Consider the following 23,747-nt stretch of genomic DNA (forward strand, 5'->3'; position numbering starts at 1 on the left):
GTAGCTCCAGAAGAAGATTCATAAAAATCTAATCCATATCTAGGGTAAGCATTTGTTCTGTAAAGACAAATATTGTCAGGAAAAAGATAGAAGGGCATGCCACCAATGACCAAACTCTTCTGGGAAACTTAAGATGCCACGTGTAGTTTGCAACTGGATATTGCTGGTGACACTTTCAGAATTTGGAATCAGCACACCCCCTTCAAGAAAAGGGAATAAAGATCCTCCATCCAGGGTGCGACTCTTGCCCTCCAGGGAGACTTCTCCTATGTCAGCACAGGTGGATTGTTGCTAAGTATGCTAATACTATATGTATTACAGCAACTGTGATTTGGGTGAAATTTTGCCAGTGGGTCTAAGAGAATAGAGTCTTATAGTTGGAAAAAGGAGATAATAAAATTTAATAAACAGTCACATTCAATATAATCATTCCTATTCTTGTACTAAGCAATAATTATAGACACTGAATGGACTGAAAAGTGTAAATATCTTTATATATTTATAGCTTATAATATAAAACAGGTAAGCTCTATGGGCTCAGATTGGTTTAAGCTATGGTAATTATTTCAATGAAAATGCTCAGGCTCCTATATTATTTTCATTTGCATATTGTGACACAATACACATTGATTGAAAGATTATAGGAAATTACTGTGATTTTTAAATGAAAAAGAAACCATAGCATAGATAACAAAATCATTTCCTTCACACAAGTATAAGCCCCTTGAGATACACTAACATATTTCATTATACTTTATCTTCAGTGTCATTTGGTAATTATACAGAAAATTATCTATTCTTCCCTTCTAGACTCTATTAAACAGTTAATAAAAAATTTAAACACTAGCATCAAATGGTTTATTTTAATAATATTTCTCTATTCCCAATCTATCAGTAATTAAGCATTTATTTCATTAAAGCTCTGTGAAAAACAATATTGCATTTCCTTCCTAAGCCTGTATGTATGCACATGCCCATTAAGGTGGTTTGTCTTCTTATTTGCATACTCTATTGTGGTGATATTCCGAGTTGAAAGCCTCTTTAAAATATTGCATTAAAAAGGTCATGTCTTAAAATCAGTTATTCCTATATTAGAAACACTCACTTCAAATCAGAGCGTGAATCTTGGCAACATGTGATGTATCTCAAAAAGGAAGGAAGGATATATAGAAGAAGAAAAGAAGGTGGTCATATCAACAGAGAAAAGAAATAAGAGGGAATGAAAAACAGTGTCTCCCATTATAGTTGTTCATCTTAGTACATTAAGAATGTACACTCTGTCTGAGCTTTATCATAAGACCCCTGAAGATAATGGGCCACTAAACTCTTGTATCACCATCACTAAAGAAAAGCAATTTTAGGAGGTACTATTTTTAAAGTACCCACTTGGCCTTAAAATAAATTTAATATTTTGTACTAGTTAGATAGGAATTAAATATTCTTTTTATCAGTATTAATAGATATCAATTATTAGTTGATATTTATTAATATTTATTAATACAGCAAAAAGGACTCATTGAATGTATTATGCTAAACTAGTCAAGAGCATGGTTGAGATGAGATTTAGTGATTGATGAGGAACTGTGAAGTTTTGCATCCTCATGATTTATATGAGAAACCAACTAAACAAACAAACAAAAAACCAGCAACAACAAAACACTTAGAAATGAGCATTTGATAGGAAAAACAGACAGCAATCCAAAACAACCAGTGATTGGTAGTGGTGGTATATGAGAGAGAGGGAAGGAGAGAGGGAGGGAAGGTGGGAGGGAGGGAGAGAGAGAGAGAGAGAGAGAGAGAGAGAGAGAGAGAGAGAGAGAGAACATACATCTGTTCCCTTCTTTGTTTTTGCTGCTGTGAAAACAGCATTCCTATATTTCTTGTGTTTATATAGTGTATTTAACCTTCTTATATACCAATGACTATATGGATCAGTTCATGCTTTATTTTTTGCCTCCCTCCTGGTCCCCCTGCCCCCTCACTTATGAGATGGTGCCCTTACCCTGGCATCCCCATTCCCTGGGGCATCAAGTGTCTACAGGATTAAGGACATCCTCTCCCACTGAGGCAACACAGTGCAGTCTCTGCTGCATATGTGCCAGGGATCATGGATCACACAATGTATGTTTTTTGGTTGGTGGCTTAGTCATTGGGAGTTCCCAGAGGTCCAGGTTAGTTGACTCTGTTGGTCTTCATTATAGGTTACCAACCTCTTCATTTCCTTCAACCCTTCTCCTATCTCTTTCATAGTGGTCCCCAACTTCAGTCCAATGATCGGCTATAAGTTAATCTGTATCTGTCTCAGTCAGCTGATGATGGAATCTTTCTAAGGACAGCCATGTTAGGCTCCTGTCTGCAAAGCACAACATGGCAACAGTAATAGTGTCAGGGTTTGGTGTCCCACCCACAGGATGAATCCTAAGTTAGGCTGGTCACTGGTTGGCCATTCCCTTCAATCTGTGCTCTATTTTAGTCCCTGAATTATTTTAGACAAGAACAATTCTGAGCCAGAAGTTTTGAAGGTGGGTTAGTGTTCCCATCCCTCCACTGGGTTCCTGTTTAAATACTGGAGGTAGTTTCTTCAGGTTACATCTCCCCACTGTTGGACATTTCAGTTAAGGTCACCACAGTTGAGTTCTGGGAGTCTCTCATGGCACAGAGAGAGTATCCAAATTAACTAAATCAGAAATGAAAAGGGAGACAACAACAGAAATGACAGAAATTAAAAAATCACCAGATCTTACTGTAAAAAGTGATACTTGACAAAACTAGAATATCTAAATGAAATGGATGATTTTCTAGACAGATGGATATCACATACCAAAGTTAAATCAAGAGCAGGTGAACTATCTAAACAGTCACAGTTACTCTGATCCCTAAACCACACAAAGACCCAACCAGAAAGGAGAACTTCAGACCAGTTTCGCTTATCGATATTGACAGAAAATTACCCAATAAAATCTTCACAAACTGAGACCAAGAACACATCAATAACATCATTCACCATGTTAAGGTAGGCTGTATACTTCTTCTAACTTTGTAGGTATTTCTGTCTTTAGGTTAGGTAAGCTTTCTTTTATAGTTTTGTTGAAAATATCTTCTGTGCCTCTTACCTTGGTTTCTTTCCATTCCTTTATGTCTATTATTCTTAGGTTTCCTTTTTTCATATCTCCCAGATTTCTTGAATGTTTTGTGTCAATATTTTTTTTTAGATTTAACATTTTTTGAGTAGTATATCCATTTCTTCTATCATATCTTTAATGCCCAAGATTCTCTTTCATCTCCTGTACTCTGCTGCTGAGGTTGGCCTCTATAGTTTCTGTTTGAATTCCTAAATTTTCCATTCCCAGAATCCCTTCATGTTGTGCTTTCATTTTTTATTCTATTTACATTTTTAAGTCTTGAGCAGTTTTATTTATTTCTTTACACTGGTTGGTTTCCTTTCATGGATTTCTTTAAGAGATTTAGTCATTTCCTCTTAAAGTACCCCTATCATATTCATGAAAGCTGTTATAAGGTCTTTTTCTTATGTGTCAGTCATGTTGGAAAATTCTAGTCCTGCTGTGTTAGTATACCCTGCCTCTAGAGGAGACATAGTGTCCTGATTGTTGCTTGAATCTTTACACTTGTGTTTATGCATTTGGGATTGGGATGATAACAGTTCAAAGTGCTGATTTGAGGATTTGTCTTGATGAATGTTTGTTTTGCTTTTTGGTTTCTGCTTCCTCTCTAGAATTTCAGAGATTGTGATGGCTGTGCATTGCCTCTCTTTCTGGCCTGTTCACAGATAAATTCAGAGGGAATGCCCTTCGCTATTGAAGAATGGCTAATTGGGATGAGTTGGGAGAATGGGTATTGGAGGAGGTTTTTGTGTTCTTTTGGGGATGGGGGTCAGAGTGGAGAAGGACACCAGAGCAGGCTACAGATACAAAGATAGAGGAGAGAATCAGGGTATTGAATCTCAGGAGGAGTAGAGATCTGTGGGTCTGCCTTCAGCCTTCTTTTGAATAGGAAGAACTGCCTTTGTGTTAGCAGAGTGTACCTGATGGGGTTGCGTCTTGACCAAGCAAGTTGGAAGAGGGAGGTTAGAAATGGATGGATTCACAGGAGATGTGAGCAAGGGTGAGGCAAGACTGCAGCTGGTATTTGTTATAGTGCTAGGGAATAGACTGAGAGATTGGGTCTGGGGGAAAAGTGAAAGAGGTCTGCAGGCAGCCTGCCTGGATTTCTGGCAGGTGTCAATCCATACCAATTTAAATAAAAATAATATATGTGATTCTAAAGGATAGTTCTAAGTTCAAGAGTTTTGCCCCAATGTGGTATTCCTGAAGCACAGGCATGGAGGGATTAAGCTGGCACCTTTAATATCCTATGCATATTTATCTCCTTTTGTGTTTAACATTTCATGTTCTAAATCAAAGAATTTATTTTTGGTTTTATACTATGTTTGTAGATGTGTGTGTGTGTGTGTGTGTGTGTGTGTGTGTGTGTGTGAGGTATATGCATGTATATGCAGGTACACACATATGTACAAGCACATAGAGAATGGCAGGAGATATCAGGTGTCTTCCTTTGTATCACTGAACCTAAAATTCATCTAAAAGTCTTCACCTAAAACTCATCTAAACGGCCCTCCAAGCTCATGAGATCTTTATTGTTTGTTGGTTTGTATAGAATAGAGTTTATTTAGGCCATGGGAAGGGGATTTAAGCAGGTAGTAGGGCAGAGAAAGAGAGAGAGAGAGAACTAGAGAAATAGAAGAGTAGAGGAGTAGAGGATGGCCATGAGCACGTGGAGAGAAGCGGGGAAGGGAATGGAGAGAGAAGGGACAAAGGGGCAAGAGAGACAGGAGGAAGCAGGAGCAAGAGAGCATGAGATCTTCTTATCTCTTCATTCTCAATGTACCAGTACTCAGGTTACAGATTTGTGGGTCCTGGGATCCAAATTCATGATCCCATAAATGGGCAGCAAGCAAGTTACCCAGTGAACCATCTCTCCATCACCCTAAATTAAACTATTTTAAATTTTAAAGAGACAAGAGAATCAGAAGTAATGTCATATTAACAGTCAGTATTTATTTTTTTAAGTGGCCAGAGGCCTTATGTCCAGATGGTGAAACTAGGGAAATGTGAGATTGGAGAACACAGAGAAGAAGGAATTAGAAGCACAACACTTGAGCCACTTGGGTAGATATCGCCAGGATATGATTCAGTCACAATTATGCTAATTTTTGAAGAGCAGGTATTTGGTTATTCTGTGATGCTCCTGAAGTAAGACACATCAAGGAAATTAGCTTCCGCTAATGTTTTTAAATGACAGTAGTCAACAGCTGCAAGTAGGGAGAGAAGAAGGCAAATATTCTCCTTCATTTCAAAAGCATTCCACATGGATGACCATGTGCAATTAGATTCATTTTTGTGCCAAGAAAAGTCAACCTTCTTTCCTCTGGTTATTCATTGGGACACTGGTGATCATATTAGGTGGGATAGTTCCTATACAGGAATTCTTTACTGATGTTCATTTATAGAACCCCCCTTTGAAATCTCACTTAGAATGACAGCAGACACCAGCTGAGCTACAATACCAGGAAGGTAGTCTACTGTCACCAGCTCCACTGTTTTCATGTAAATTAGTAAAGTCCTCGTCACGGTTAAGCTACACATTTTTGGTGAATATTTTGAGGATGCAAAATTTGTATGTCATATGCTGTCTGAGGAAGAAAAAAAATCATCTGAAGAGGAATGTATTGAATGTCTGTTCACCAAAATCTGAATCATACTTGGATTGAATACATGGTTAAAAGTGTTTTGCTGAAAAATTATAGTCTGTCTGCTTAGTTACAGACTAGCTCACCTCAAATAACCAAAATTGCTATAGTTTTCACTGCACAGCAACCAAAAGACTCGTGATTCAACTAAAATTGAGCAACTCACAAAAGCTTTCAGTTTAGATTCAAGGAAAACTCATGAATGTTATAAGTTCCACTTGTAGCTGTTGTTTGAAATATGCCCAATGATACTGACAATCATAGCATTTCCTGTTTCTGTGTCTAAGGAGTGAAGTCATCAGGCCAACAGTGGTGAATCTATATGCTCATATTTTTTGATACACTCTATAAAGAAAATTTCTGAGATATGCTAATGTAAGTGGTATATTTTCCTTGAATCATTTCTCTGATTCCAGATTATAATTGGGACTCTGTGGAGAAAAGGCAAAATTTGGAGGTTAGAACAAGTTTCCTTGTGTTAAATATAACCAAAGCACATTAAATTATCCTGTATTAAGTGAGTAGAAATTCTCAAGAGAAAAAATCCATCTAAGTACTTAGTACTTAATAAAAGTATCTAAACTGGTATGATTGACTTCTCACTGGCTGTTATAATGGTATTCCGATGAGCCCATGAAATATGATGACTGACAAGCAACTCTGAATGTTTTGCCATTGGTTTACATAATAGTACCGAACAGCACACTTGATAAGCAAATTCTCCTGAGGGTCTCTATTGTCAAGTACGCCTGTTCAAATACAACCTTGGAATGCAGGTTGGGACTGCTAGATTCAAAATGAAGAATATCATGTAAACTGAGTTTGCAACATTAGCCAACTCCTGAGACTGCATCACTCACACTGGATCTTACAGTGGGAACCATAATATTTGGAAGCTGGTAGCATATTTTATAGATAAAGATTTCAAAGCAGAAAAAGAAGGAATCAGAGAAAAGGTGACTGGATTCAGGAAGTAAGTTATAGCCAGCAGTTAGGACATTTCCTTTACATCTGCCATAGTTTTTTTTTTTTTTTTTCTGTTTCTGTATCTGTTTCTGGTTGAGTAATATATTACCACAGTAATGCCTTTGTCCCTGAATTGCAGTTTCCTCACATTCAAAGCATGGGAGGATGTAAATGTTAAACTTTCTTCTTCCTAATTTTTGTTTACTTAAAAATAGTTCTGGTATGATTTTCATTATAACATTTCAATTTTCCTCTGGAAAACTGCAAGTATTTCATGAATTTCTAACAGTATTTTTCCTAAGTATTTTGTTTGTGTTTGTTATTGTTGTTTGAGGTTAGTCAGAAATTCATGCTTCTCTAATAATAATTAAAATAACAAATTTGAAATCAAAATTCCAAATCTAGATACAATAAAGAGATTCAGAATAGCACAGGATGTTAACTACACCAAATTCTACTGGTACCTTCATACAAACATTGGAATCATTAATTAAATACTATATATAATCATATGAATATATATATATATACACACACATATATATATGTCTATATAAAACAGGTAGGAAGGAACACAAAGTAGAAAGAGAAATATCGTGGAGAGAAAAAGAAGAGGAATAATATACTATTTGAACATCTCTAGCAAGCATCATTTAAACAAACAAGATGACAGACTATATCCTTGACATTCTGAAATATGGAGGCTCTAGAATTCATTCTCTCTCATCAGATACTCCATCAGCTCATAAAACAACTCCAGGCTATCTTGGTCTTGCCACAACTTCATAGCTCTCAGTTCTCTGTTCATTCTACAATAAAAATTTATCAGTGAATTTCTGAAAATTATTGGTTGATGGGCCTAGGCACTTGGCTCCATCAGCAAACTATAGCTCAAGGCAAGCATGGAGACCTAAGTTTGATCCCTCACATGAAAAAAGGCAATATGGGTGAATTATGTTTATAATTCCACCACTGGGGACCTTGAGAGGATTCCTTGGATTTGGTGGTAGAGTCAGCATCACTGGTGAACTTTTAGGCTTGATGAGAGATCGTGTTTCATGAACTAAAATAGATAAGTGGTTGAGAAAGACAGCAAATGCTAACCTCTGGCCTCCCTATATCTGCACACCCACGTATTTGTACCCAAACGCACACTAATATACATAGATATTAATATGGATGACAAAGTGATGATCCTGTTTATCTCTGCATAAAACCCTTAAGAATATTTAAATTAGTCATGAAATGAAAAAACCTCAAAATTGTACAGGGGTCAGGTATGTTCCTCAGTGGAAAAGCCAATGCATAAGATACATGAGAGCCAGTTTCCATCTTTAGCAACAAACAAACAAACAAACAAACAAACAAACAAAAAAAACAAGTCACACTCTGCTCTTCAAAGCTGTAGCCAAGGTAAGGCCTGTTTTCTTTTTCTATGATTTCTTCTTTTTCATTTTTCTTCCTTGCTAGTTTCTAGTCATACTAGACTGAAAGGTCTGCAATGCTACCAGACTGTGCGCTAATTAGAGCACACAAACTATTCCTGTAGCCTGTGGTGCTCGCTCCCAGCTCCACCTAGATCTATCCTTTGGTCTGTGTTAAAATGCAACTTTCTAATGAAATGCTTTTCTTGATCTGGTCTCTGTCATGTATGGCATACAGCAACTAAATAAAATTTCTTTGGTCAAGATCTTCTAATGTAAAATCACAAACTGTGTAATTAAAGGATGTAGGGGTTAGAGAAAAAAGGAAGAGGCTACTTTAACTCAAAACGGGGATAACAGAATGGTTCCAAAGGTAAAATACTTGTTAATAAGCCTGAGAATGTCTGTTCAATCTCCATAGTAGACATAAAGGCAGAAAGAGACAACCAACCATACAAAACTATCCTCTGATTTCCGCATATACACTGTGGAAATCATGCAACACACACACACACACACACACACACACACACACACACACACACACACAGTAATAGTAATTATAATAGAATTAAAACAAACCAATCATAAATAAAACTAAAAGGTAGAACACCATCATGCTGGGAGAGTTTAATTAAATAAAGTATGAATTTGCAAGAAATGCTATAAGTTAAAGAAAGGAGAACATAAAAATAAAATTAATGTATCAAGATCTAAACTACTAAATACTGGGTATCATACTGCTTAGAATTTCAAAGACATTTCAAGGAAGAAATCTCCAAGAAGACTGAACAATGAAGCAAAATGTATACATCTGCTTTGACGTCAGGGCACTGCTCTAAAATTAGCCATGATGTGACATTGGCTTCAGTAGACCATAGTCATGGCGTCCCATATGTATAGATAAAATGCAAAACCCACAAAACATACATGACTCTAGATTTAGATTACATGTCTGGCATTTCTATCTCTAATATTTCAGAGAAATACAAAGTAAAAACAGTTTGGGACCAAAGTCAGAGTGTGTTGGATAAATATGAAGGTGCTTGAAGTAAACCCAAGGGTGCAACGCCAACTCCTGGCTATACTTCCCAACTTGATGAGAGGCCTGCTTATTGACATGTCATACTGGTGCACAGAAGACTGAGTGTAGAAAGCCTGATGAGAAGTTGGTGGCACCAGGAAAAACTCGTGTTCAGAGACATTTCCAACTTACTAGAGGCCCATTGTGGTTTTATTATTGCTACTAAGGATCTCTATGGAGTATGACTTAGGGGCTGGGTGCGCATGGCTTTCACTATCTGTCACAAGGACTATAGAATATAGCCCCAAGGTGATTTTCCTGTAGTGTTTTATTATTCCAAAATGGGTACTGCTGCTTTCACGTGAATGGACACTGTGCTAGAGAGAGAGCATTAGTCAACTCGCCCAGCAACTTTAAGCTGGCAGGCTCATACATCTGGAATCTATTACCTCTTTTCTAGCCAACCTGTCTAGCTCACAGCCATGTCAACTTTTCACCAGTTGCTTTAACAGTAGTCCAGCTCTCTTCTGACCATCAGCAGCACATCTTTGACGAACTCACATGTCAAATGCCACCCCAGTGTGTTAGAGAAAATAACCTGATGGCATCACTGTCACAGGTAAATCGAGAGGAAGCAGCTAAAGTTCTATTTGTGCCCAGCACAACTTCACATTGAGAGCTGGAGAGCTGGCTCCTCCTACTCACTGCCTAACAGAACATAACATTTTTTACTCCCATATGTGCCCTTTCTTTCCTCCACTCCTACTCTCAGATCTCACTGTCTCATCACAGGTACATCTATCTAAACTTTTGTCTCTCAAATTACATTACACATCTACCATCTTCTCCAAAACTTTGCCTGGTAAGAATGCTCTCCTCTCACATGACTGTGGGCTCTTCTTCCTATGCCCTCAAAATGCTCATTGAGTAACTGTAATAGAAGGTCAGTTTCTAGGCAGCACTTAACCTTGATGGCTTGTTGTTTTGTGTAGTATTTAAAAAAAAAACCTGGAAACAGGACACACCTAAAGTTGGTAGTAGGGTTTGATCCATAACATCTCCAATAAAGAATTCAATGAGCCCAGTATTATCTTACTCACTCAGGTGAATGGAAGTGAGTTAAATGTAAATGTTTGCCATGACTGCTGAACATAAAAGATTGGGAGACATTTTAGTGTCTGAACAAGAATAGTAATGTGTTCTTTCTAGTTCATGAGGCACCAGTCATCATCTAGTCTCTTCTTCAAATCAAACATTCTCCCCTCAGCTGACAATTTTGCTTGCCAAAAGACATAGCTGCTTTCTCTTATAGGTGGTAATAAATTTATATCAGGAGGTAGTACACAGGTGAGGTGACAGAAAAAGCAGACATGAGTAGAGAAAGCAACTTTCACCCATGCCACATTCCCCACATTTCCCTCAGGAGAAAACCCAAGAGGCGAAGTTTTCCATAATGAAATTTTTATTTACCTGTACAACTACAGGGAGTTAAGGGAAACCAGAGGCACAGAGATGTATGAATTATTTTTACGTATGAGAACAAGTATGTTCTCACAATTCCTTTTCATCTAAAGGACTTGTCTCCACTGCCAGATTAATTGTTTTCCAATTCACTTGTGTTTCATAGTGTAGGAAAAACAGTAGTAGACATTAGTTATAACTAGTTTTTCCTTACTGCGTCTTTCTAGTCTAGTTTTCATTATGTTGAATTTCTGTTTAAACTTCTTCCTTGAACAAATTAATGTTTACTAATATTCTCATGGCACTTAGAAAGACTGTTGAAATTGTATCAATTCATAAAAGCTTATGTTTCGAACCAAAAAGGAAAGCAGGGAGCAAGTGACCAGAGTTTCCATCCAAATTTTCTCACTAACTGAATGTATGATTTTCAAGAGGCTGCTCTGAGTAAATATGAGAAACCTAAGTTTCTACACTTGAGTGAGTAAACTACTTGTTTTGAAGATCTTATGTGGGATAATTGGTCAATACCTCTACAGCCAAAGGAGGAGGAAGGAGCACATTTGGGAAGAACATGCACTTCCTATGTTTCTCACTCCAACAGCAGGGTCTCTTTCACATATTTTACTTACTGGGTCTTGATAAGATGCCATCGGGGAAAAAGATATCTATTTGTATCTTCATGTACATGCCTAATATAGGATCAAGTTCAATCTCTAATGCAACTTTGCCTTTTTCATGTCGTGATGAATAGCTGCAAATGATAACGGTTTAGACATAAAGCCAGAGTCATCATATTAATTTCCACCTTTTATCATAACCCACATGAGACTTAGGAGATGTGTTGTTGGCATATTCAGATGGATCCAGTGTTACAGTGTGTCTCAGCATCTCAGCCGCCACAGTCTCTCACTTCGATTTCATGAAGGCTTCCTGCATGTTGTATTGGAGCCCTGTGATCTATCCAAAAAGCAGCTAGGTGCGGAATTGTGCCATTACTTTCCTTGGAGCTTCTCAGTGATTTCTCAGAAAAAAAGATAAAGTCGAAGCCATGAGATTAAAAGTCCTGATGATCTGAGCAGGGCAGAGAGGGTTTCTGCCTTGTGGCTTCTTGCCTTTGTCATCTCATTCATTCAGCATCTGCAGCACTTGCTTCCAGGCGTTGCTAAGCAAGCCAAACACATTCCTGCCTGGAGTCTTTCTACTGCCTGGAAATTTCCAAGCCTAAAACAACACGCTAGCCCCTCACTTCTTAGAACTCTTTCTAACCTTACCCCCACTACACACACACACACACACACACACACACACACACACACACACACACACACACTTATTTACAGTATTTTTTTCTGTTAAATATATTTTTCAATTTTTGAAGTTCAAATGTAAATACATAATACTTCTCTTTACTTCCCCATCCCTTCCCATGAATCTCTTGCACTGTCTCTCAAATTTATATATTGTCTTTTTATATTTCGTTTTGTGTGTGTCTATGTGTATATGTATGTATGTATGTGTGTTTCTTCTGTGTGTGCATGCATGAGTGCATGCATATGTGTGTGAGTGTGTGTGTGTGTGTGTGTGTGTGTGTGTGTGTGTGTGTGAGTGTCTCTGCGTGTGTGACTCTGAAGAATTTATGTGTGCTGTCACTACAACATTTCCTAGAGGCAAGGAAAAGGTGGCAGACCCTTGGAAATGGAGTTACAGGCAATTGTGTACTGGTGTGTGAGTGCTGTGACTCAACCAGTGCCCTCTACAAAAAAGTTAAATACGCCTAACTACTGAGTCATCTCCATTGACTCTTGGCTGACATTTTCTTTGATAGTGTTTTTCTTGCTTCCAGAGGACTGGCTGGGCACTTTGTTTAAAGCCACAGGACAGCACCTACTCTGTGGTGCTCCTCCCCCTCTTTTTCTATACTGCTTTTCTTCATTACCCACATCACTGCCACTACTCAGTTTCTGTTAGTCTCTTTTCCTCATCACTGATAAGTATTTCCTAAGTAAAAACCTCATGAACAAAGGCTCCTCTAGTCTCTCTTTCTATTAGAATATTCTTTTTAACTTTTCAAAGTAACAAGTTGTAAAGTTTTACTTATTCTACCTATATATGGCATCCATTTTTATTTATTCATATATTCACGATGCAAAAAAAATCAATTTTATTTTGCATGAATATAGTGAACTTCCATCCCATCCAAGCTCACTACTCTCTTCTCCCTCCTACATTGCTCTATTGCCCATTGTCTTCAAAAATAACAACCCCACTGTTTCAATTATTTTTTCAATTAATGTTTGTAAGCATACAAAATATGGAGTTTATACGTGAAATTTTTACATATGCATGTCATTGTACTCTGGTTATATTTGACTACATTATCCTCCCTTTGCATGGGCTCCTTCTTATATTCAAGTTGCATATATTTTATATTTAACAAACACACATGTACATGAATACACAGATTCTCTCACACACACACACACACACACATACACACTCGCTGAATAGGACAAATAGATATCAGGAAATATTTGTCCTTGTTTTTCTTTTCCTTCTTGCCAATTTTCTCTCATTTCACTTTCCTTTTAGAATCCTTCCTCTCTCATGACACTACATAGTCATCTTTATATTTGCACATAGGCACATTGACACACATTTATAATATATATAAGTATACATATATACATATATATACATATATACATATATACATATATACACACACACACATATATATATATATATATTTCTCATAGGAGAGAACATAGGCTATTTCTCTTTCTAAGTAGTTTATTACACCTAACACAACAATGTTCAGTTCACCTACTTCATGAATTTGTCATAAGTATTTAACACAGTATTTCCAATAAACTAGATATTCTGTTAGTATTGGTTGAGTAACAGCAAAGTCAAGAAGAAATTTAATTAACTAAAGATGGAAGTTGGAGGAACTATCTGATCTCCAGAAGCTATTCTAGCTCCCCAGTATCATGAGTCAATTAGATACTATAGGACATTGATTCTGTGGATTCCAGAAAGTCTTGACCGTGAAGCCAACTGCTCCTAGAAACATGAACAACAAAGCATGTATTCTCATGTGCTGCCTGAGTCAAGTAACATCTTGCTAACTATCTCTTATGTCAGAGATGACTGATTCCCACCCCCTGCTCCCTGTATCCTGAAGAGCATCACTTGTAGAGTGGCTCCGAAATGTTCCTGGTCCTCCCTTCTTTTATTTTCGCTATTGTAAATTTCAGACACTGCGAGATGTAACCTAGAGTTTTCACTGTTGCTTATATTTACACATGGGCAGTACGAGCAGAGAGTAGAATTATTTAATAGCATGAACCTTTCTGGGAGATAGTGTCCAACACGAGATCTGTAAACGTCAGTGGAGCCAGGGCTTCAACAAGCTTCTAGGATTACAAAGGCAAATTCCTTCTCAGGAGCTTGTAAAGGTGTATAGACCCTCCACTGGTTTAGCCCAGAGGGCATGTTTTTCAAGAGAACTATATTTTCTGCTCACTTTCTACAGAAATTTTCGGTTTTGTCTCCTTGTACCATTAAATCCATAATCAGCTCTGTATGCTCTCAGAAGAAAACCAGAGCACTAGCCAAGGATGCTAAGACAGCAAAGGACTAAGATAGTGACAGCTAATCCTTGCTCAACTCCATCCATCACTGGACTTGCATAGATTTCTTATTTGTTTTCCTCTTAAATGGTATATCAGGAAATTTTCAACTTTTGGGGAGAAAAAAATCTGATATGATTAGTAAACGCAGAATCATCTATCTTTGTGAGAAAAGAATGGAATTCTCTTTCGCAATTGTTCTCTCTCTTTCCCTCTCTCCCTCTCTCCCTCTCTCCCTCTCTCCCTCTCTCCCTTTATCCCTCTCTCCCTTTCTCCCTCTCTCCCTCTCTACCTCTCTTCCTCTCTTCCTCTCTTCCTCTCTTCCTCTCTCCCTCTCTCCCTCTCTCCTTTCCTATAAATATAAAAATTTAGTTATTCATTACAATGTGGTTTAGAATCATAACAGTTGAAGGAATTAAAAATGGAAATAGAAGCAATCAAGAAAGAACACATGGAAACAAACCTGGATATAGAAAACCAAAAGAAGAGACAAAAAGCCGTAGATACGAGATTCACCAACAGAATACAAGAGATGGAAGAGAGAATCTCAGGAGCAGAAGATTCCATAGAAATCATCGACTCAACTGTCAAAGATAATGTAAAGGGGAAAAAGCTACTGATCCAAAACATACAGGAAATCCAGGACTCAATGAGAAGATCAAACCTAAGGATAATAGGTATAGAAGAGAGTTAAGACTCCCAGCTCAAAGGACCAGTAAATATCTTCAACAAAATCATAGAAGAAAAGTTCCCTAACCTAAAGAAAGAGATACCCATAAGCATACAAGAAGCCTACAGAACTCCAAATAGATTGGACCAGAAAAGAAACTCCTACCGTCACATAATAGTCAAAACACCAAACGCACAAAATAAAGAAAGATTATTAGAAGCAGTAAGGGAAAAAGGTCAAGTAACATATAAAGGCAGACCTATCAGAATCAAACCAGACTTTTCGCCAGACACTATGAAAGCCAGAATATCCTGGAAAGATATCATACAGACCCTAAGAGAACAGAAATGCCAGCCTAGGTTATTGTAACCTGCAAAACTCTCAATTAACATAGATGGAGAAACCAAGATATCCCATGACAAAACCAAATTTACACAATATCTTTCTACAAATCCAGCACTACAAAGGATAATAAAGGGTAAAGCCCAACATAAGGAGGCAAGCTATACCCTAGAAGAAGCAAGAAACTAATCGTCTTGGCAACAAAACAAAGAGAAGAAAAGCACACAAACATAACCTCATATCCAAATATGAATATAACAAGAAGCAATAATCACTATTCCTTAATATCTTTCAACATCAATGGCCTCAACTCCCCAATAAAAAGACATAGATTAACAAACTGGATACGCAACGAGGACCCTGCATTCTGCTGCCTACAGGAAACACACCTCAGGGACAAAGACAGACACTACCTCAGAGTGAAAGGCTGGAAAACAACTTTCCAAGCAAATGTTCGGAAGAAGCAAGCTGGAGTAGCCATTCTAATATCAAATAAAATCAATTTTCAACGAAAATTCATCAAAAAAGATAAGGAAGGACACTTCATATTCATCAAAGGAAAAATCCACCAAGATGAACTCTCAATCCTAAATATCTATGCCCCAAATACAAGGGCAACTACATACGTAAAAGAAACCTTACTAAAGCTCAAAACACACATTGCACCTCACACAATAATACTAGGAGATTTCAACACCCCGCTCTCATCAATGGACAGATCATGGAAACAGAAATTAAACAGAGACATAGACAGACTAAGAAAAGTCATGAGCCAAATGGACTTAACAGATATTTATAGAACATTCTATCCTAAAGCAAAAGGATATACCTTCTTCTCAGCTCCTCATGGTACTTTCTCCAAAATTGACCATATAATTAGTCAAAAAACGGGCCTCAACAGGTACAGAAAGATAGAAATAATCCCATGCGTGCTATCAGACCACCACGACCTAAAGCAGGTCTTCAATAACAATAAGGGAAGAATGCCCACATATACGTGGAAATTGATCAATGCTCTACTCAATGATAACCTCGTCAAGGACGAAATAAAGAAAGAAATTAAAGACTTTTTAGAATTTAATGAAAATGAAGGTACAACATACCCAAACTTATGGGACACAATGAAAGCTGTGCTAAGAGGAAAACTCATAGCGCTGAGAGTCTGCAGAAAGAAACAGGAAAGAGCATATGTCAGCAGCTTGACAGCACACCTAAAAGATATAGAACAAAAAGAAGCAAGTACACCCAGGAGGAGTAGAAGGCAGGAAATAATCAAACTCAGAGCTGAAATCAACCAAGTAGAAACAAAAAGGACCATAGAAAGAGTCAACAGAACCAAAAGTTGGTTCTTTGAGAAAGTCAACAAGATAGATAAACCCTTAGCCAGACTAATGAGAGGACACAGAGAGTGTGTCCAAATTAACAAAATCAGAAATGAATAGGGAGACATAACCACAGATTCAGAGGAAATTCAAAAAATCATCAGATCTTACTATAAAAGCCTATATTCAACAAAACTTGAAAATCTGCAGGAAATGGACAAATTCCAAGACAGATACCAGGTACCGAAGTTAAATCAGGAACAGATACACCAGTTAAACAACCCCATAACTCCTAAGGAAATAGAAGCAGTCATTAAAGGTCTCTCAACCAAAAAGAGCCCAGGTCCAGACGGGTTTAGTGCAGAATTCTATCAGACCTTCATAGAAGACCTCGTACCAATATTATCCAAACTATTCCACAAAATTGAAACAGATGGATCACTACCGAATTCCTTCTATGAAGCCACAATTACTCTTATACCTAAACCACACAAAGACACAACAAAGAAAGAGAACTTCAGACCAATTTCCCTTATGAATATCAACGCAAAAATACTTAATAAAATTCTGGCAAACTGAATCCAAGAGCACACCAAAACAATCATCCACCATGATCAAGTATGCTTCATCCCAGGCATGCAGGGATGGTTTAATATACGGAAAACCATCAACGTGATCCATTATATACACAAACTGAAAGAACAAAACCACATGATCATTTCATTAGATGCTGAGAAAGCATTTGACAAAATTCAACACCCCTTCATGATAAAAGTCCTGGAAAGAATAGGAATTGAAGGCCCATACCTAAACATAGTAAAAGCCATATACAGCAAACCAGTTGCTAACATTAAACTAAATGGAGAGAAACTTGAAGCAATCCCACTAAAATCAGGGACTAGACAAGGCTGCCCACTCTCTCCCTACTTATTCAACATAGTTCTTGAAGTTCTAGCCAGAGCAATCAGACAACAAAAGGAGGTCGAGGGGATAAGAAAAGATCGGAAAAGAAGAAGTCAAAATATCACTATTTGCAGATGATATGATAGTATATTTAAGTGATCCCAAAAGTTCCACCAGAGAACTACTAAAGCTGATAAACAACTTCAGCAAAGTGGCTCGGTATAAAATTAACTCAAATAAATCAGTAGCCTTCCTCTACACAAAAGAGAAACAAGCCGAGAAAGAAATTAGGGAAACGAAACTCTTCATAATAGACCCAAATAATATAAAGTACCTCGGTGTGACTTTAACCAAGCAAGTAAAAGATCTGTACAATAAGAACTTCAAGACTCTGAAGAAAGAAATTGAAGAAGACCTCAGAAGATGGAAAGATCTCCCACGCTCATGGATTGGCAGGATTAATATAGTAAAAATGGTCATTCTACCAAAAGCGATCTACAGATTCAATGCAATCCCCATCAAAATACCAATCCAATTCTTCAAAGAGTTAGACAGAAAAATTTGCAAATTCATCTGGAATAACAAAAAACCCAGGATAGCTAAAACTATCCTCAACAATAAAAGGACTTCAGGGGAATCACAATCCCTGAACTCAAGCAGTATTACAGAGCAATAGTGATAAAAACTGCATGGTATTGGTACAGAGACAGACAGATAGACCAATGGAACAGAATTGAAGACACAGAAATGAATGCACACACCTATGGGCACTTGATTTTTGACAAAGGAGCCAAAACCATCCAATGGAAAAAAGATAGCATTTTCAGCAAATGGTGCTGGTTCAACTGGAGGGCAACATGTAGAAGAATGCAGATCGATCCATGCTTATCACCCTGTACAAAGCTTAAGTCCAAGTGGATCAAGGACCTCCACATCAAACCAGATACACTCAAACTAATAGAAGAAAAACTAGGGCAGCATCTCGAACACGTGGGCACTGGAAAAAATTTCCTGAACAAAACACAAATGGCTTATGCTCTAAGATCAAGAATCGACGAATGGGATCTCATGAAACTGCAAAGCTTCTGTAAGGCAAAGGACACTGTGGTTAGGACAAAACGGCAACCAACAGATTTGGAAAAGATCTTTACCAATCCTACAACAGATAGAGGCCTTATATCCAAAATATACAAAGAACTCAAGAAGTTAGACCGCAGGGAGACAAATAACCCTATTAAAAAATGGGGTTCAGAGCTAAACAAAGAATTCACAGCTGAGGAATGCCGAATGGCTGAGAAACACCTAAAGAAATGTTCAACATCTTTAGTCATAAGGGAAATGCAAATCAAAGGAACCCTGAGATTTCACCTCACACCAGTGAGAATGGCTAAGATCAAAAACTCTGGTGACTTCATGATGCTGGCAAGGATGTGGAGAAAGAGGAACACTCCTCCATTGTTGGTGGGATTGCAAACTGGTACAAACATTCTGCAAATCAGTCTGGAGGTTCCTCAGAAAATTGGACTTTGAACTGCCTGAGGACCCAGCTATACCTCTCTTGGGCATATTCCCAAAAGATGCCCCAACATATAAAAAAGACACATGCTCCACTATGTTCATAGCAGCCTTATTTATAATAGCCAGAAGCTGTAAATAACCCAGATGCCCTTCAACAGAGGAATGGATACAGAAAATATGGCACATCTACACAGTGAAATATTACTCAGCTATCAAAAACAATGACTTTATGAAATTCGTAGGCAAATCGTTGGCACTGGAAAATATCATCCTGAGTGAGGTAACCCAATCACAGAAAAACACACATGGTATGCACTCATTGATAAGTGGCTATTAGCCCAAATGCTTGAATTACCCTAGATGCCTAGAACAAATGAAACTCAAGACGGATGATCAAAATGTGAATGTTTCACTCCTTCTTTAAAAGGGGAACAAGAATACCCTTGGCAGGGAAGAGAGAGGCAAAGATTAAAACAGAGACTGAAGGAACACCCATTCAGAGCCTGCTCCACATGTGACCCATACATATACAGCCTCCCAATTAGACAAGATGGATGAAGCAAAGAAGGGCAAGCTGACTGGAACCGGATGTAGATCTCTCTGAGAGACCCAGCAGAATATAGCAAATACAGAGGCGAATGCCAGCAGCAAACCATTGAACTAAGAATAGGACCCCCGTTGAAGGAATCAAAGAAAGAACTGGAAGTGATCGAAGGGGCTCAAGACCCCTTATGAACAACAATGCCAAGCAACCAGAGCTTCCAGGGACTAAGCCACTACCTAAAGACTACACATGGACTGACCCTGGACTCTGACCTCATAGGAAGCAATGAATATCCTAGTAAGAGCACCAGTGGAATGGGAAGCCCTGGGTCCTGCTAAGACTGAACCCCCAGTGAACTAGATTTTTGGGGGGAGGGTGGCAATGGGGGGAGGATGGGGAGGGGAACACCCATAAAGTAGGGGAGGGGGAGGGATTAGGGCGATGTTTGCCTGGAAACCGGGAAAGGGAATAACACTCGAAATTTAAATAAGAAATACTCAAGTTAATAAAAAATAAATAAATAAATAAATAATCATAAAAGTAACGTTGAAGTAGCTCAACAATTTCTTCAATGTGTAGTATGGCTATAAATCTCCATTTAAATCACTCTTAATTTTTTTCTTTATTTTGTGAGTAATATGAGCCTGAATAACTGGTCCTGTGTAAATGGGATGTTTTGCAAACAGGTAGACGTATATGAGAGTGGTAGAGGAAAGGGTGTGCAGCATTAATAATAGGGTTGGCTCTAAAATTTTCTTCCTTTGTTGTTGCCATTGTTGAGGATGAAGATGATGGTGAATGGTGATAAAGATGGTGTTCACTAACCCTCCACTGGTATTAGGAAAAAGCTTTGGAGGTATGTCTTATTCAATAGTTTATATCCTGTGCCCATGCAGGGCCCAAATTAACAAAGACCTGCCAAATTCAAGGGATGAGAAACTGAAAGAATGGTATCAGGAGGCCTGGTCTCTTTGCATTGCCTAGAGAATTTGGTTAGGGACTGCTGAAATTGGAGAAAACCTTAAAGGCCTTTAAAGATACATGACAATTAATTTAAAGCCCCCAGGATTTACTTTCTGTATCACATTCATTTCTTTGTCTCCGGATAGATTTCTAGATGTAATTATTTTGCTACATCCCTGAAGGAGAAATAAATGAAGCTTAGAACTCTGTAGAATTCTCTTTCAACACAGTAAAGTGGCATCTGTGTCAGGATTTTATTATTAGGGTCTGGGTTGGACATGGAGCAGAAAGGGAGAGGACAAAGCCAGGCAGATGAGCGTGTGCTCACTGCTGCCAGAAGACATTCGTTTTTGTGGATAGAATGGGGTGCTCTCACATTTTCTTCATTCACTGTGAAGAACTGGGAGGGCATCTATCAGGGACTGGCAAATGCACCTGCTCTTTAGGGCAGTAGTAGAGAGAATTGAGTACATTCTGAAAAGAGTTCTAAATGGTAAAACTTTGGAATAAATTTCTATTTTAATCTCACCTCTCAATACAATAAGGACACATATCAGGTAGTCTATAAAATGTACAACCTTAAAACATGAACATGTGGAGTAATTTTGAAATATTTGAAAAGGTTTTGTCAGGTTTTCTATTTTTTTTCAACTAAAAAGAAAAAGAATTTTTTTCTGTAAATATAATGCAGACTTCTTTACATTTTGCTTTTTTGTTACAATTTTAAGATACTTTTGCTTCATTAAGGGCTTCATATTAGGTTGGGGATTTAGCTCAGTGATAGAGCGCTTGCCTAGGAAGCATAGGCCATCGGTTCGGTCCCCAGCTCCAAAAAAAAAAAAAAAAAGGGCTTCATATTATATGTATTCAATTACATACATATGTATTAGTTTTTCCTAGTTACCTTCTCTGTTTGTCCCCTTGCCTGTCACCCTTCTCTCAAATAATGTCCTTCTGTTTATGTCACATGCATTCAAAAACTTCTCTTTTCCTCCCTTCCCCTCTATGATTTGACAGTCATAGCACCCCTTTTAAAGTCCATATCTCTTTCTCTCACTTTCTATCTCTCTCTTCTATCTTTCCCTCAACTTCCTTCTTCTGCGCACCCTCCCTTCCTCTTCTTTCCTTCTCTCCCTCACTCTTAGGCATTCACACACACGCAGGCTGCGCGCGCGCGTGCGCGCACACACACACACACAGACACACACACACATACATACATTAAATATATGTGTACATATTGACTAGATCCTACAAATGAGAGAAAACTTTCCGTATTTGTCTTTCTACCCCAGGCTTATTTCTCTTAACATAATGATCTCTGTTTTCATCTGTTATCCTAAAACTATCATGATTTAAATTTTCATTATGGGTAGAAATAACACATTCTGTAATACACAATTTTGTTATCGAATCACTTAGTGATGAGCAGCTGGGCTATCTCACAGGAATAGTGCTACAATACACAGGAGTGAACATATGTGGCATTGGGGGGTTGGCTCAGAGTCCTTTGAGTACACATAAACAAAGTGGTAAAGTTGGATCATTTCTTCTAATGATTTAAGTTCTTTCTCCACTCTTTCAAAATTTCCATTGCAATAGTATTTTAGATCCTTTGTTAGGATACTTCTTGGATAATTTTCAAAGCTACCATGAATAGCTTTTTCCTGATATTCTTTTTAAGTTCTCTTTGTATATAAAGAAGCTACTGATTTGGGCATCTTGATTGTATTATCCAGCTACATAAGAGAAGGTTATTATCAAGTCTAAGGCTTTTCCTGTGCTGTCACTATGATCTATTTCGTATAATGTTGGAAACAGGTTTGCAATATATAACCTTTATTATATTACAAGAGGAAAGTTCCTTCTTTGCCTAGTTTCCTCAAGACTTTTACTATGAAATGATACTGAAAGATGTGTTTCCTGGATCTAGAGATGATCCAGTTATTTATATCCTTGAGTCTGAGTTCTGTAATTACATTTGTTGATTAACTTATTTTGAGCTATCCTTGCATCCCTGGGATGAAATGAACTTGTACATAGTGCAGGATCTTCTTAATGTGTTCTAGAATAGAATTTGCAAAAGTTTGGGTGACAAAATTTGCATCATATTCATCAGGAAAGCAGTAAAATAATTCTCATTTTTGTTTTCACTATTTCTGGTTTAGCTATCCGGATAATCTGAGCCTTGTCCAGTGAGCTTGCTGAGAATCTTCTCCATTCTAAGTTGTGAGATGGTTAACACTTCGTTGATGCTACTACAGCACTCAGCGACTGAATCCAAGCAGTGCTAGACTTTTCTTTGCAGGAAACCTTTTATTATTGAGAAAAATCTCATCCCTTTTTACTCATTCATTTAAGGAATTTAGGTCTTTGTATATGGATTTTAGATTTTGATAGATTATAATTATGAAAAAAATTATGAATTTCTTCTTGATACTGCAGTTTTTTAGAACATGTTTTACAAGCACTTCTTAATGGTCTTCTGGATTTATGAATCTGCTCTACCTTACCCATATTCAGTTCTAATTCCATCCGTTTCATTCATCTTTCTTTTTCCCTCCCTCAATCTCTCTCTCCCTCTTTCTCTATTTCTTTAGAATTGCTCATTCATATACCTATACAAAGAATTACTTATTTGATTGATTAAACTCACATTATGAATGACATTTTATCAATAATAAAAGACTGCAGAAGAAGGCTGGTTGTATTCCACTGAAGGCTAACCTTAAGGTAGCGTGTGTGTGTGTGTGTGTGTGTGTGTATGTGTGTGTGTGTGTGTTTGCTTGAATATTCATTTTGTTTTGCCTTAGTGCCATTATTTAATGCCACAGTCTTTCTTGTCTCCTGACACTTACTACTTTGGACTTTGACCTACTTGTTTATGACCACTTTCCCTTTTGAATATATGCATCACATTTATGAAATTTCTTAGAAATGCTTTAACTATAATCTAAAGGTTCTGCTAAGTTGTAATATCATTTTTGTTGAGTCTAGAAATTTAATTTCAAGAAGCTGACCATAGAAAAGAAGTTTACAACAGAATAAATATTCTACTATGAACATATACACGCACACACACACTAATATATACAGAAACTACAGTTTGAGTTGCATCTACAAAACTATAAAGGAATCAAAACAAAGTTTTTTCTCTTGCTCAGTACAAAACTCAACTTCAACTACATCAAAGACCTCAACAAAAGAATAT

The 23,747-nt window shown here is 37.6% G+C and overlaps 1 long non-coding RNA gene across 1 annotated transcript in view; it reads right to left on the reverse strand.

Annotated features, from left to right (window-relative positions):
* LOC120097502 (uncharacterized) overlaps window positions 1–23,747 on the reverse strand; it is a 197,625-nt gene that overhangs the window by 122,287 nt on the left and 51,591 nt on the right. The gene's annotated exons all lie outside the window — the stretch shown is intronic.

Source organism: Rattus norvegicus, chromosome 16 (genome assembly GCF_036323735.1).
Source record: "Rattus norvegicus strain BN/NHsdMcwi chromosome 16, GRCr8, whole genome shotgun sequence".
NCBI classification, from domain to species: Eukaryota; Metazoa; Chordata; class Mammalia; order Rodentia; family Muridae; genus Rattus; species Rattus norvegicus.